Source organism: Malurus melanocephalus, unplaced genomic scaffold (assembly GCF_030028575.1).
Source record: "Malurus melanocephalus ecotype Western Australia unplaced genomic scaffold, MMel_1.1 scaffold_1, whole genome shotgun sequence".
In the NCBI taxonomy this organism is placed as follows: Eukaryota; Metazoa; Chordata; class Aves; order Passeriformes; family Maluridae; genus Malurus; species Malurus melanocephalus.
Window position 1 is genome coordinate 2,101,446 of NW_026623233.1, and position 12,076 is coordinate 2,113,521.

Sequence of the window (12,076 nt, forward strand, 5' to 3'; positions counted from 1 at the left end):
TTTTTGCARCAGGGCTAATACCAATGACAAATGAATGTTATAAGAAAACCCCACTGTTTTCAGAACTTTTTAAAGATAGACTTTATATTCAGTGGTTAGTGTTATATATAGCAAGTTGCTATACATGGGGGAGAAATTACTTTGCATAGACATTTTTAATACTTTTAATGCATTGTGAAAAATGTTTTCAGTTTTGCATCCAGTTTAGAATGAAAATGGCAAGAGGAGAAATGTAATGGAAAGGAGTAATGAGAAAGAGGAGGAAGATGAAGGAATGACAGCAGCGACTGTTGAGCAGAAAGGGACAAACATAAATCAACTAGAAAATTATATCTATCCACATATCTATCTATCTATCTATCTATCTATCTATCTATCTATCTATCTATCTATCTATCTATTATCTATCTATCTATCTATCTATCTATCTATCTATCTATCTATCTATCTATCTATCTATCTATCTATCAGTCAGTCTATCTATCCAAGAATGGCATACTTTTTTCATAAGCACAGTACCTAAGTCAGAAGAGAAAGATGTCAGAGGTTAAATGAAATTAATTTGCAGTCTATTTCTGGGCAATATATCATTGTTTTCCCATCCTTTTACTAGATTAAGACCTGCCTACTAAAAGCAAACACATTTTTTATGGGACAGACAGCAAGGTTGTCTTGTACAGTCTGCATCATCTGGGCAGTGTGCACTCTTCCCTTGTGCTTGGCCTTCTTGTTCCAGCACATATCACGGGTTTCTCCCTTGCTGGAAAACCAATGTTTGTATTGGATGGAACTCAGGACAGGGAACTGTGTGTATAGGCATTAATTATAGGAATCAGGTTCATAAACTTGGCCTGTTAGAAAATTAAACACAGGTTTCAATTTTGCAAAGCTGCTATTTCCCCCGCACCTATTTTCTTATTGCAAGAGATTTGTACCAATTTTCTGTGGATTAATTGTGGTTCACATTTAAGAGCAATGTGATAAGTCAGACCTTTTAAAGAGGTCCTTGTTTGTTTCCACAACTTCAACTGTGGCTCTCAAAATTCTCTGAAAGGAAGCAGAAACAGCAATCTCATCCTGGAATTTCACCACAAAGTTTGCTGGTGCTTGAACACAGAAAGTCTGAACACAGAAACTGTTTTAGGAGAGTGGACAGGATGGAGTTACACCATCTGAAATGGGAAGGGCAGCTGGGGCTKGTGCTCCTGCAGAGAGCTGCATTCATAGCTTTGTGGGGGAGCCTTGGAGCACTGCAGAATGAAGAGGAGCTGATGCTGTGTTTGGCCACAGGATAAGTTGTCAGCAGTCCCTGGGCAGCTCAAGCTTGTGCACAGATGCATTCTGAGCTACTTGGTTAGGTTAGYAAAGCACAAGGAGGGCAAACATTGGGGGTTTGGGTGAATGTGGCTTAAACTCTAAAAGGAAAGCTRCTGGCAACCTATGGTTTACTTTGGATGTCTTCTCTTATGGGAAGAAGCAAAGWTCTTCAATTTCTCAGTTCTTCTAGTGGGTAGTAGAGAGGTGGTTGTTAGGGGGGTGCACTTGAGCCAGCAATATTATCTGGCATGCTGTAGTCTCTTCCATAAAACACATTRCTGTAGAAATATTGATATGTGAACTGAGGAAAATATGTCACTATGGTACTAAAAAACTAAGTACGTCAGCCCTTGCTTTTGTAGTGTAATGCATTTGTAATAAGGAAGGAATAAATGTAGATTTAAAAATATCCACAAAACTGGCTTTTTCTTCCTTTCCAATACTGTCTGAATCAATTCTAGCCACAGAGATGTGTAATTCATCTTCCTTTTAATCAAGAGCAAATTATAAAATGAAAGTCAAGGTATTAAGGTCTTTTCTCAAACTGCTGAGATGATTAGGCTCCAATTTGATGTTTTAATTTCCTATCACAGGAGTTTTACTGGTTGCCTTAGGAGGAATGCCTTAAGAGAGTTATCTCTGTAATTCCCTAGACTCTCATAACACATTCACAAGTCTGAATAACCCCAGACACTATGCTGGGCTTCCAGCTTCTTCTTTTGACAGCTATTTTTAGTCTGTCATATTTCTGCCTTTGAACACTATCCCAGTTGAGATCCAGACTGAAAAAGCTTGAAGCTGCTGATCAGCATTTTGCCTCACAGGAGTGCAGATGAGCCATCCACACTTTGTGGTTTTGTGCATCCCCAGGGGTGGGGCCTGAGGTTGGTGATCATTTTTCATTGTCAGCTTTTTCTGCAGACCCATTTTTCTGAGTGTTGTCAGGGTGGTGCCRTGTCTGCCAGCACTGTCACCTCCAGCATCTTGTGTCTTGTCACCATGTGAGCTGTGTGACTTGTGTCTCCCATGACAGRCATCCTCACTGTCTCCCCTGAGTCACTGTCACAAGCTGGGTCCAGTTTGGTGAGGTTTAAGGCTGAGACCTTTTATCTGGAACGAGTGGTGGTTGTGAACCCTTTCAGCACTTCCAAGATGTAGTAAATTTGTTTCCACCATAGAGTCTCAAGCCAACTTTATGCCTCATCTTCAAAAAGTGAAATCTTACCAGGGAGGGACTGCTTTCCCTTTTCACTCTCTCAAACCATAACCACTGTTTTGGTGCCCCATCTGTATGGGCATCTGCCCCATCCGTATGGCCATCTGACAAAAGAGATGCTGGACTTCACAGAGCCCCTGGAGGAATTCTGACCTTCCACCACCCTGGGAAGGCAGGGGGKCAACTTAAAAACTTAAGAACTGTTTAGAACTAAATGAACTATTGACATCTCCCCATGCTCGTACACACACATGGAGCCAGGGTACATTGCGTAGGAGAAGTAATGGGTTCTTACAGTTCCAGGCTCTGTAGGGGAAGCCACAAGTCTTCATGACTCACAGCAGAGAAGCAGATCTCAGGAAAGTGGCCAAAGTGGCCAGCCTTTATTACAGGAGCAAAGCAGCCAACTTCACGACTGAGTGTGTTGTTTCCAATTTGGGACAAGCTGGGTCGGTGCTGGACTAGGGGAGGATGCACCATAACCCATTGCACTGTGCAGACACATCCTTTAGGCACTGATCCTTTTAGGATAACCACCCTGCTTAGTCACTCCCCTGAACCTGCACTCGGACTGAAATAGCAGAGATCTATTGGTCCACCCCAAAATTCACTAAAAGTCCCAGCTCAGAAATGAAGCAAAGCATCAGGGTTGAACTGATTTAGCTGATGCTGTTGTGGAGTTCTGCAGGAGAGCTCCTTAATGGAAAAAAGAGCACAGGGCCGTGTATGCCAGTTACAATGGGTCACTGAGTTATGGGCCATATTGGGAATCTGTCTCATCCCRTCTTGGGCACTTGGTTGATGTTACCAAAGACCTTTATAGTGGGATGTAGATGTTTGTAGACATAAAATACACCACTGTGTTTGTGAAGAGAGGTAACCTTGCTCGGCATGAGACAAATGCTGGCTGTGCTCTGCTGTGTGTGCTCAGCAAATAGCTGAGATTCCTTCAGGGGTTTAGGGRATGGATCTGTTCCCCAGTGCTTTTGACAATAGCATGGTAACAAAAGGAATAAAAAAAGAAAAATAAGAGGTTTAAAACTGTCATTTACAGACTAGAAGCATCACAGATTTTCCTGTAAGTCTTTCACATCTTTATTCAAATTTCATATCAGCCATACTAAATCAAACAGAAAGGAAGTAAAGTTTCAAAATAAGCCTTCTTGCAGTAGTATATGCATAACATTCTTCTGAATGGAAAGAGCTTTTCTCTCTGCTGTTTTAATTTAGCATGGGAAAACCTGATATTGCTGTGCTTAGTCCTGCAAATAAATGAGGTAGTCTGTAGCAAGAAATCTTCCAATGGAACTTTGTGGCAAAACAAACCACTAAACCAGTGTATCCAGAATATTTGTTCTGGCAACAACATTGATTTCACTAAAGCTCAGTAAATCTGCCTTAGATTTCTAAGGAAACTATTTCTCTATTTCTGTTAGTTTTATTCTAATACAGGAGATACACACAGGAATTTTGAGCAGATGTCTTTGAGGTTTTTGACCCATTRCTCAGCAAAAAGAAATTTTTCAGTGATGATGTTAGTAGTGTCTCTGACAAAGTCATTTTCTCTCAGCTGCTATAAATGTGATAGATGAAAATTCTTTGGTCCATCACCAACAAAATTAAGTACTGAATAATGCATATTTATAAACAATGCATATAGATAAGGAAGGAATTAAAAACTCTTTCAGAGGCCACACAAAAACCCCCCTCTTTTTCTCCTTAATGCGCTGAAGTAAAGTTGTTAGTAACTCTATAACTTCAGATGTAACATTATTACAATGACATGGGACGCAGAAGCAAGGAGTAAAAATTAAATAATATGGCCAATAGAAGCTCTAATTTTGAAATTTGCAAGCATCCTCCCATTTGACAAGCCCAGAAAAGAGCCAGTGTTAAATGAAGATATTATTTGTTGTGCAGTSCTATAATACTTGCCACTCACATCTCTTTGGTAATTCTCTTTTTTTCTTCCATCTGACTCCATGATTGAAGGGGAAGTGCAATGACATCTTAAATATTTCAGCATAATGAAATAATATTATGATTTGAAAGTTGAAACTTGTGTGGTTTTGAATTCAGAAATCCTGGAGACACAAAACTGGTTTGTGAAGGTTTCTTATATGCTACACTGGGTTAATATTGAAGCTTCTATTTTTCTTTAATATTATATTTCACTGATTAAGGGATTCCTTCACTTGATACATTAAAGAAGGGATAAAATTAAATTAGTTTAGCTCACTGAATTGCAGGATGCACCTATCATGATGCCAGTGTTCTAGGTTTTTCTAGCTTACTTTTTCCTTGACTATAAAGTGGATATTGTAGAATTTTTCAAATGTTGGCAACCAAATCTTTGCTTGAGTGAGATTTCTTTCAGCAGAGACCCTTTCTGAGAGGCTGGGTTTTGTGTCAAGCTGATATTGGGGAATATCACTTTTTGATGGGCACTTCAGACATTACAAATGARTTTTCTTCAATTAGTTTCCTACTAATATTTCAAAGCTGTGTCGAACTTTTCTGCTGGGTCATACCCTGCACACCCTGTGGTTCTGGACCATGCATCACTTGCATCTTGCCTGACCCTTGTATTTGGGTTTCCTTTCTGTGGAAAGTGGGGAATGATGTTGTGTGTTTGGGTTTTGTCCTGASTGGGAATTGTCTGGAGTAAGGAGATACACGTAAAGCAGGGAATCATTCTCAAGTTYCCTGATCAGATATAACCTGTGACCTCACCTATGAGAGCAAGTGTTTAACACATATAAATACACCTCTTTGACATGAGGTCATTAATGAGCAGCAGTGGATTATACTCTCTGGCATTTCTATATTTTTGTGCGTTGATAGAAATTCTGAGAAAGTAGTTCCTTTAAATTACCCCAAATTGTCAAATGTTTTTYATATTTAAGTGATTAGGGTGAGCATAGCTTACAGATAACAAGTTACCTGTCTGAAATTAAGTGAAATTAAATTAAAGCCGCTTTTCCAGCTCCTAAATCATGAGGCATGTCTAACTCATGTCTGCTTTCTTGTAAAATATTGGTAATTTTATTAAAAAWTTTTTATGTAAATAGGCTGAATGGATTAAATTTTTTGGTGAAGTTTTCCAACAGGTCTGAATCCCCAGCATGTGAGGAAGATGGGTCCTTACTGTTACTGCAGGCATTACAAAAAGAGCACAGTTATTCTTTCATTGCACTCACAGCTCTACTGCCTGGCCTCTTTCGTTGGGAATCAAAAGGTCACCTGAACTTTTTGATCCTCATAGGCTATGGTGGAAAACTGGTGCAATTTTTGTAGTACAGGATAGATAATGGTTTTACAAGACAGTGTGGCTTCCAAAGAAATGTCATGCCAAGGTTCATGTGTGGCCCTTGACCTCTCAATTCAAATCAGTTCCCATTAAAGCTGAATTATTTGGAATAGGCTCTAGCATGAATCTAGAATGAGAATTTAATTGCCTTTCCTCTGCTGTGAGRTACATAAGCTGTGACACGCTTCCAATAGGAATGCATGTAATATAAAAAATATTATTTTGATACTTCCATGGAAAACTTTTTTCTGTTTTTACTGTTGACCATAGCTTTTTACTGTTGGATTTCTCAGTGGGTGAAATCCTGATGATTTAAATCCTGATGAGTCTGGATGATTTAAAACTAGTAGAAGTTCTCTGTGACCTTTGTGAATTTATTCCATTATGAAACAATTTTGTCAAATTTACTATTCAGCTGGAATTAAAACCTGAGGGTTGTATGTGGTGTTACTTTAGTTTACATGGCCTAGAACATGAAAAGACAATGACAGGAGCATAATTCTGCTAAGACCCAAGTAGGAGAAGAGGACASTAGAGGATAGACATTTCATCTGATTTTACACTCCCAAAGTGGTAAATGATTATCCCACCATTTCATCCATACATTCTATTGACTAATTTACAGCTATACATTTACACCCTGAATTCTTCATCTTACAGATCCTGTGATCTGTGAGACCTCTACAGTCTGTGRCACCACTGCTTTTCTTGTTCCTTGCTTGCTGTCTGTCAGATATGCTGCTCTGCTTGCAGAGTCCCAGTTCCTGCTGGATTATCTTCCATTTCAGGTGTTTCAATTAAACCAATAATTCAGATGCCTYTTGTTCTCACTTGCCAAGCAGAGTTAGAGATGAATCCTGCCAGACAATGGAAACACATTCTGTGAAAAACCCCCACCCAGCATCTGCCTAGCCTGTTTTAAGCCTAAATGTGATGCACCTTTTCTCTTGSTGCCTTCTCCTGAGCAACTCAATTAAGCCTTTCATACCTAATCCCGCTTAAAATATAGAAACTAAGCTATGTGGCATCACATGGCCCCACGGGTGTTTGTTTTAGAGGAATCTTTTGTTACTGCCACATGGGTGGAGCACTGCATGAAAATTGTGGTTGTAGCCAACTTTTGGACATTGGGCTGGCAGGGTGGGCAAGGTTTGTTTGAAGTAGTGAAAGGCTGTGCACCTGGAAAATGAGGGACCTGTGCTCTGGAGTCCTCTTTGCGACAGGAATATCCAMTCTATAGATTTTCTCTCAGGGATGGCCTGGCTGTGGGACACTGGGGTCCTGTGGGGGGCAGGGACAGCCCGCACTGCCTCTGCTGTTGAGTACCAGGGTGACTCTTTCAAGAGCAGGAGAGTCAGTCCTTGCTTAGACCTATTTTGTTGGAGGCAGAAGCAGGAGAAGAGGCTGTTAGGACAGAGTCATTGTGCAAYTCTTCTGCCTTTGATATCTGACCTCCATTATTCAAAAATGTCTTGGCCACTGGTAATGGCATTGCAGAGAATGTAAAGATAAAGTTTACATCATCAACAAGACTGGCTCAGAAATATTTTATGGTCATCACTTTGCTTGGTTATGCAAAATTATTCATTTTTGTCTCAGCCTCTGGTATCCTTTTGTGCCAGAGATCCTTTGAGGCCAGGGCAGCCYGTGTCCAAGCTTTGGACTTGCAATCCTTACTGGAGATGAATTCCCTGAGAGGTTAGCACTCCACAGCAATTAACTATAGGCACAAAAGCAGTTTATTGGGTTATGCTTTCTCTTGATGGCACTCTGGAGTATCCTGATAGATGCTGGTTACAACTGACCCAGCCTACTTGGACTCACTTCCTTCAAAATTAGTACAGAATTGTCTCCAGAAGCCCAGGGTATATGAGCAGGTCCAAGTAAACGAATATTTTTCAGTGATGAAGATGTGCAACATGATGAGCAAATATTTCTCCAAGCCAGTCTTAACAAAGTTTCAGGAGTACCACCTTAAAAACAGGGTCAATCATATCTTAAATTTAAATATTTCATTTAAAAAACAAATGTACCTCAGTTCTTTTAATTTTTTTTAAGTGATGGTTGGGTACATAGGATTAATTTGTTTGAATAATTTTCCTTTTACAATGGTATAATCTAATCCAGGTAAAGACAGAAAACTATTCTAAGCTCTTAACATTTGCTTTCGATGTTAACTCTCCAGCTATGGTTAGAAAAATAATTCTTTCAGAAATCCGATCTGCATTGCTTCCTTTTGTAGTGCTTTTTGGCTTCTTTCAGCTGTGCTCCAAACCTGCAGTAATAGCATTCTTCTATTATTCATATTTGCTTTCACAAATCCTAGCTAAAGAATGCRAGAAAGCAAACTGTCTTCTAAATCAGCAGAGACTTGAACTAAATGCACCAAAAATACCATTCTGATACTGTCTTTCATAAAGTGCTTTAATTTAGCTCTTGTTAATTAAGACCATCAAAGTTCTGCATTTGTGCTTGTGTCAAAAATGTAGTTCTCTTTCATTAAATATAATAAGGAATAACAGTCAGGAATAAGGATAAAAGTAAATTTGCCTTCTAAGTGACATTGTTTACTTTGTTTAACATAGCAGGATAGTTCTAGTGTTTTGCCTCATCACTCTGTAAAGGAAATATTTTACTTTATAGCAGTAAAATGAATAACCTCCTCTTGCACATTATTTCAAAACAAGTTTAAACAGGATAGAACAGTGCATTAAATGCATCACAGCTGTTACATGTACTCGTGAGTTTTGATTTACTTCTGTCACAGTAAAAATAGATTTTTATAAATGGATGTTTCATGCTTTTCACTGTAATGTATGACAGTGAGATTCAYATTTCCCTTAAATAATGGTTTAGCCACTGTGAATCCCTGTCACAGCTGTTGAACAGTAACTCCAGAGCAGATGATTTAACAAAGACAATAAAAAGTCTGTGAAAGCTTCATATTCAAACTCTGAATCCTTGTTCAGAGGCTCCTAAAACAAAGACTTTCCAGTTTTTCATCAAAAAATACAGCATTTTGGCATTCTAAATTTTTTTTTATACCTGCAAGTGATAAATGTCAACCCAAGTAGGTTTTAGGAAGAGGATATCTTAAAATCATGTTACCTTGTGAAGATGCTCTTAGGAGAGAAAAATTAAGAGCAAGCCACAAGTGTAAAGGCTTGCTAATTTGCACTGAAATAAATAAATCCAAGGAATTTAAGAAAATGTGGCATAAATTTGTTTCAAGAAAATRTGAATGACAAAATACCTGAAAATTGTATTACTTAGTTTCTTTCTGTTGGAGATACTGGTTCTGTCAGAGATACTGGCTTTTTGTCCTCTAGAATTGTTTTGTTGCCATGGGATAATAAATTAAAAAATGCCCTTAGGCATCTCTTTGGAAAACTCTTTATTTAAAATCTTTCTCCCCTTCTTTTAAATTTTAATTTTAAGAAGAAGAACAATAAAGTCCTTTAGTAAAGCTCTGGACTAGCTCCAAATCTAAAGATTAAGTGTAGCAGGTTAAGACTTCTACAGCTTTCAGAAATTTCAATTAGACAAGGCAAAAATACTTYATGGTCAAGTTAACATTTTTATAGTTATTGTTGGTAAAACCCAATTTGGATTTAATTTTTTTTGTTTGTTTGTTTGGTTGGGTTTTTTTTTTGTTTGTTTTTGAAAATGCTGACAGTTGAAAGTCAGCAAAATATTTGGAAAACATGTATTACAATCAATATGAGAGGGTGTCCTTTSCCATCTTTGAAGCAATTTTTTCTTATAGATTGTAAGGATAAAAATTTTGTATGTCTGAATACAAAGGTATACACTGATGTGCATAATAAAAGTCTGATTTTGTTATGTTTGCTTGCATGTCAAGGATTAACTTTCTCCTGTGTTTTGTTCTTCCAATGCCAGAGAGAAATTTTTGGAAGTCAAAATATTATTCAGCAAAATCTGATATTTTTTGAGTTCATGAAAAATAATTAAAAACCTTAAACCAGAAATAAACTCAACTTTCTAGGAAAAGAAAATGTTGCCACACATTTTTACTAACCAGATATATATGTTTGGGGATATATTTTGCTGAAATTATCTTTTATAAGTACACTTTCTCCATGCCCTCCATTTCTTTATTCTAAAGCACAGAAATTCCTGTCAATTCAGGCATTACATTTTAACATATCCATTTAGAAAGAAATTTCAGGTTTTTTCCTAGTGTCTTCCTATACTACTAAGGAGATTATATTMATCTATAATGACAGAAAAGAAATGTAGGCTGTAATTTTACAGAGACTGCACTTGAAGACAATGGAGTACTGATTAATATAAAGTTAAATGTGCATCTCATATTTTGCAGCAATAATTTTAAAGGAAATTTTTTTCTTTGGAAGGCATGCTATTGTAGCAGCTAATATCATAAGAAATTGTTTTTCATTGCTTCTGAAACCYTAAGTTGTATAATAATTTGTGCTTCACCAGGAAGGAGAATGTGTGYCCCAGAGTGCACTCCAGAAGAGGAGAAAGGTCACAGAAAATCCAGTATTTCACAATATCTAAAGCACATAGCTTGTTGCTTGCTCTTTTTTGCTCATTTCAGAAGCTGAAGTATCTTATTTTCTGTTCTAGGAAATGCGCCAATCTAACACTTCAAGTGACTTAAGTATTTCTCATATGACCCAAGGCTAAGCTCTGGAGAGGAAGGTTATGAAAGAGGTAATGGAGYAATATCTTAAATTCAAAGAGCAGGATTTTGTGCAAGATTTTAAAAGGCTTACAGCACTTACCGCTATTATGACGAGTATCTCCGTTGTATTTAAAATAATATCCCAGATAAAAGTACCATTGTTAKAGGCTGTTCAAATTTATAGGGTGAGTGAGTCTGAGAGTAGTTGAGACAAGATGAAAACAGCTATGTGGAGAAGGTTATTCCAGCAAGTAAATGAGCAATATAGGAGAGATGAAGTAGTTGAGACATAAACTTTTTAGGCTAAAAGTGTACTGTGAAAATTATTTTGTGAGAATATTACTTGTAGCCAAATGCAATATCCTAGATAGTTGCTTTTAAAGTTCTGATATTTTCAAATAATTACATTAAAAATATATATTTGTCTTTTCCACCAGCAGCTGTGTTTTGATAAATCAAGCTTTGACAAATAGTATGAAAACTTCAGAAAGATAACTGAAAAAAGAAATCTTTTTTGAAAAAAGAAAACAAGTTTATATTTAAGATAATAACTTTCACCAGTCACTAAATGTTTGACTTAATTCAGGCCTTGGATTTAAACATCTCACATGCCTGAAAGCCAGACCTAGATGTGACAGATATATGTGGAACTGTGAGARCTTCTCCCTGAAACAGACAGGAAAATGTACAAAAACACGAAGAAATGCACTGGGTTAGTGCATGGTGCTGTAAATTCTTCAGTCCTGCACTTCCTTATGCTATTATAAGTATGAAGTAAGTCTGTAGAATTAAATTAATTTATTAGAAATTCCTACTGCAGAAAAAGAATTTTGTTTGTTTTTCGTTTCTCTATAATTTTTCCCCTGATTCAAATCCTAAAATGTTTGGCCTGGGACTCAGCTCCTGTGCTGTTCACAAGTAACAAAAAAGGCCTTCCAGAATAACCATCCCTCTCTGGCATTTCATGTGACAGGAGGGAAAGAAAAGGCCCTCTATACAATGCTGAGCTTAAAAATAAACTTTTCGGGTYTGCAAATAAGTGAAAGCACAATGGAATCCTGTGTTTCAATCTCGTGTGTGTATTCATCGTGGATGCCTAATTATGAAGCATAGAACTAAAGCTGAACTGTGTACCCCTGGTTACAGGACCCCGGGGATGACTGGATTCACTGGCTCTAACTTCTTCCTCAGGGGCCAATTAAAAGCATGCCAGGTAAGGTTAAATAAAAAAGTRTATAACTCTTGTATACTACAGATTTTACTCATTGCTGAAAACTGGCATCAAGAGAACCTTGGTAAACTGCACTTTTTATTAACTGATTTATATAAAACCTCTAGCAATACCTGTAAATTCCCATTTATGCCAGCATTTATTGTTAGGAATGCGACTGGAGGAAATTTTTAGATCCACAGTTCTTCTACTATCATTGTGAAAGAAGAATTAGGATCCTTGCTGAGAAACTGTCTCTGCACTCTTGCAGTCCCTACAAGAAAATATTCCTTTTTCTGCTGATGTTCATGTAGAGCACTGTATGAAGGAATTTCAGATTCTGTTTATGCCAGT